Source organism: Oncorhynchus masou, chromosome 1 (genome assembly GCF_036934945.1).
Source record: "Oncorhynchus masou masou isolate Uvic2021 chromosome 1, UVic_Omas_1.1, whole genome shotgun sequence".
NCBI classification, from domain to species: domain Eukaryota; kingdom Metazoa; phylum Chordata; class Actinopteri; order Salmoniformes; family Salmonidae; genus Oncorhynchus; species Oncorhynchus masou.
In genome coordinates, this window is record NC_088212.1 from 41,702,952 (window position 1) to 41,707,645 (window position 4,694).

Sequence of the window (4,694 nt, forward strand, 5' to 3'; positions counted from 1 at the left end):
TGAATAGGGGGAGGAGTCGAGGACAGTGTGTTTGTGCTAACAATATTGAAACCCACAAATATTTAAGGAACAGAGGAACATTATATAACTAACTACACAGTATAACTACATAACTACTGCTATACACACCATTATCTATTCAAAAACTGTCCTTACACACCATTCAAATACACATTTATAATTTATATTCCTGACTCGGGTCTTGAAGCTAATTTCCTGCAATTATATCCATTTTGATTGGGCTTTTGTACTGTGTTTTTACATACTGTATTCTCGACATAGTTCATTCTAATATTTCTACCACTGTACATTGCATTTTAGTTACACTGTTTATACACACCACATATTTATTTATATACTGGATTCTTGACATATCTCACTCAAATATACCTACTGCTGTACATACAGTGCCTTCAGGAAGTATTTCTTGACTTATTACACATTTTGTTGTGTTACAGACTGAATTCAAAATGGATTCAATATATTCTTTCCTCGCCCAAGTACGCACAAAACCCCATAATGACCAAGTGAAAACATGTTTTTAAATACAGAAATATCACATATACATACACTACAAAAGGTTGGGGTCACTTAGAAATGTCCTTGTTTTTGAAAGAAAAGCACATTTTCTGTCCATTAAAATAACATAATATTGATCAGAAATACAGTGTAGACATTGTTAATGTTGTAAATGACCATTGCAGCTGGAAACAGATTTTTTTTAATGGAATATCTACATAGGCGTACAGAAGCCCATTATCAGCAACCATCACTCCTGTGTTCCAATGGCATGTTGTGTTAGCTAATCCAAGTTTATAATTTTAAAGGGTTAATTGATCATTAGAAAAACCTTTTACAATTATGCTAGCACAGCTGAAAACTGTTGTGCTGATTAAAGAAGCAAAAAAACTGTCCTTCTTTAGACTAGTTGAGTATCTGGAGCATCAGCATTTGTGGGTTCGATTACAGGCTCAAAACAAAGACCTTTCTTCTGAAATGTGTCAGTCTATTCTTGTTCTGAGAACTAAACGCTATTCCATGCGAAAAATTACCAAGAAAGTGAAGATCTCGTACAAGGCTGTGTACTACTCCCTTCACAGAACAGCGCAAACTGACTCTAACTAGATTAGAAACAGGAGTAGGAGGCCCCGGTCCACAACTGAACAAGAGGGCAAGTACATTAGAGTGTCTAGTTTGAGAAACAGACGCTTCACAAGTCCTCTGGCAGCTTCATTAAAGGTCCTAAATGCTCTGGAGCAGGTTTTCATCAAGGACTTTGCTCCGCTCATCTTTGCCTCGATCTTGACTAGTCTCCCATTCCCTACTGCTGAAAAACATCCCCACAGGATGATGCTCGCACCACCATGCTTCACTGTAGGGATGGTGCCAGGTTTCCTCCAGACGTGATGCTTGGCATTCATGATCTGAGAGTCTTTAGGTGCCTTTGGCAAACTCCACGCGGGCTGTCATGTGCATTTTACTGAGGAGTGGCTTCCATCTGGCCACTCTAACATAAAGGCATGATTGGTGGAGTGCTGCAGAGATGGTTGTCCATCAGGAAGGTTCTCCCATCTCCACAGAGGAACTCTAGAGCTCTGTCAGAGTGACCATCAGGTACTTGATCACCTCCTTGACCAAGACCCTTCTCCCCCGACTGCTCAGTTTAGCCAGGCAGCCAGCTCTAGGAAGAGTGTTGGTGGTTCCAAACTTCTTTAATTTAAAAATGATGGAGTCCACTGTGTTCTTGGGGACCTTCAATGCTGCAGAAATGTTTTGGTACCCTTCCCCAGATCTGTGCCTTGACACAATCCTGTCTCGGAGCTCTACGGTCAATTCCTTCAATCTCATGGCTTGGTTATTGCTCTGACATGTACAGTGCCTTGCGAAAGTATTCGGCCCGCTTGAACTTTGCGACCTTTTGCCACATTTCAGGCTTCAAACATAAAGATATAAAACTGTATTTTTTTGTGAAGAATCAACAACGAGTGGGACACAATCATGAAGTGGAACGACATTTATTGGATATTTCAAACTTTTTTAACAAATCAAAAACTGAAAAATTGGGCGTGCAAAATTATTCAGCCCTTAAGTTAATACTTCGTAGCGCCACCTTTCGCTGCGATTACAGCTGTAAGTCGCTTGGGGTATGTCTCTATCAGTTTTGTACATCGAGAGACTTAAATTTTTTCCCATTCCTCCTTGCAAAACAGCTCGAGCTCAGTGAGGTTGGATGGAGAGCATTTGTGAACAGCAGTTTTCAGTTTTTTCCACAGATTCTCGATTGGATTCAGGTCTGGACTTTGACTTGGCCATTCTAACACCTGGATATGTTTATTTTTGAACCATTCCATTGTAGATTTTGCTTTATGTTTTGGATCATTGTCTTGTTGGATGACAAATCTCCGTCCCAGTCTCAGGTCTTTTGCAGACTCCATCAGGTTTTCTTCCAGAATGGTCCTGTATTTGGCTCCATCCATCTTCCCATCAATTTTAACCATCTTCCCTGTCCCTACTGAAGAAAAGCAGGCCCAAACCATGATGCTGCCACCACCATGTTTGACAGTGGGGATGGTGTGGTCAGGGTGATGAGCTGTGTTGCTTTTACGCCTAACATAACGTTTTGCATTGTTGCCAAAAAGTTCAATTTTGGTTTCATCTGACCAGAGCACCTTCTTCCACATGTTTGGTGTGTCTCCCAGGTGGCTTGTGGCAAACTTTAAACAACACTTTTTATGGATATCTTTAAGAAATCGCTTTCTTCTTGCCACTCTTCCATAAATGCCAGATTTGTGCAATATACAACTGATTGCTGTCCTATGGACAGAGTCTCCCACCTCAGCTGTAGATCTCTGCAGTTCATCCAGAGTGATCATGGACCTCTTGGCTGCATCTCTGATCAGTCTTCTCCTTGTATGAGCTGAAAGTTTAGAGGGACGGCCAGGTCTTGGTAGATTTGCAGTGGTCTGATACTCCTCCCATTTCAATATTATCGCTTGCACAGTGCTCCTTGGGATGTTTAAAGCTTGGGAAATCTTTTTGTATCCAAATCCAGCTTTAAACTTCTTCACAACAGTATCTCGGACCTGCCTGTTGTGTTCCTTGTTCTTCATGATGCTCTCTGCGCTTTTAACGGACCTCTGAGACTATCACAGTGCAGGTGCATTTATACAGAGACTTGATTACACACAGGTGGATTGTATTTATCATCATTAGTCATTTAGGTCAACATTGGATCATTCAGAGATCCTCACTGAACTTCTGGAGAGAGTTTGCTGCACTGAAAGTAAAGGGGCTGAATAATTTTGCACGCCCAATTTTTCAGTTTTTGATTTGTTAAAAAAGTTTGAAATATCCAATAAATGTCGTTCCACTTCATGATTGTTTCCCACTTGTTGTTGATTCTTCACAAAAAAATACAGTTTTATATCTTTATGTTTGAAGCCTGAAATGTGGCAAAAGGTCGCAAAGTTCAAGGGGGCCGAATACTTTCGCAAGGCACTGTATATATATATATATATATATATATATATATATATATATATATATATATATATATATATATATACACACACACACACACACACACACACACACACACACACACACACACACACACACACACACACACACACACACACACACACACAAATCGTCTGACTCACAGACTCTGTCATGTCTTGTTATGTCTGTTCCTGTCCTTTCTCTTCACTCTGTCTCTCTCTGCTGGTCTTTTTAGGTTACCTTCTCTGTCTCTCATTCTTCAGCTGTTCTACATCTTCCCTAACTAGCTCATTCACTCTTTCACACCTGTTCTCTCTTCCCCCTCTGATTAGGTCTCTATTTCTCTCTCTGTTCCTGCTACTTTCAGTGTCTGATTCTTGTTTGTGTTTTTGATGCCAGAAGCAAGCTGTCGTCCCGACCTTGTCCTATCCTGTCGGAGTCTGCCTGGCAGGTGCATCCTGCATTATACTACGTTCTTTTGTTCCATTGACTACGTTGGAAGAGGATTTATGCCATTCCTGTTTTTTCATTAAAGAACTCTGTTTTCTGTTAAAACCGCTTTTGGGTCTTCACTCAAGTACATAACAGACTCGGCCAACCAGCTACAGAAGAAAACAAAACAGCAAAAATAGATTCTAAACAAGATTGTTTAGATGATGAGTAGTACTGTCTCTTGAGATTTGGCCAAAAGGACCTATTGATGAAATGTGTTTAGAGTTATAGCCCACAAATCAAGTATAATATAAGCATCTGGATGGAAATTACTTAAAGTGAGTAAGAAGGGTTGTTTTTGACCAATCTTGTTTTGTTTCTGTTTGCTTGATGAAAGCAAGCTGGATTTATAGTATTTTGGCTGGTGCACATAGCGCCCGATTCCAACTTTAACAATTGACACCTTTCCTACGCACTTCTCAATATTTGGTAAGTATTTATTAATCATAAAAAACAGGTTTGGAGGACCTTCAAGCACAAAAAAAAGAAAACAGTGGTTTGTTTCATTCAGAAAATTGCCCATGGTAATGTTAGAAGATTAGTGGACAGAATTGTAATAGGGACAATAGTGTAAAATAGTAAGCTATACCCTCGTCTATTGCCTTTACGACGGAACTGTGTGATGACACTTTTGCGCAATATGTCAGGTTCAAAATGTCACGGCTTGGCTTGGTCTGCACACTGCCCCATAATGATTTAAT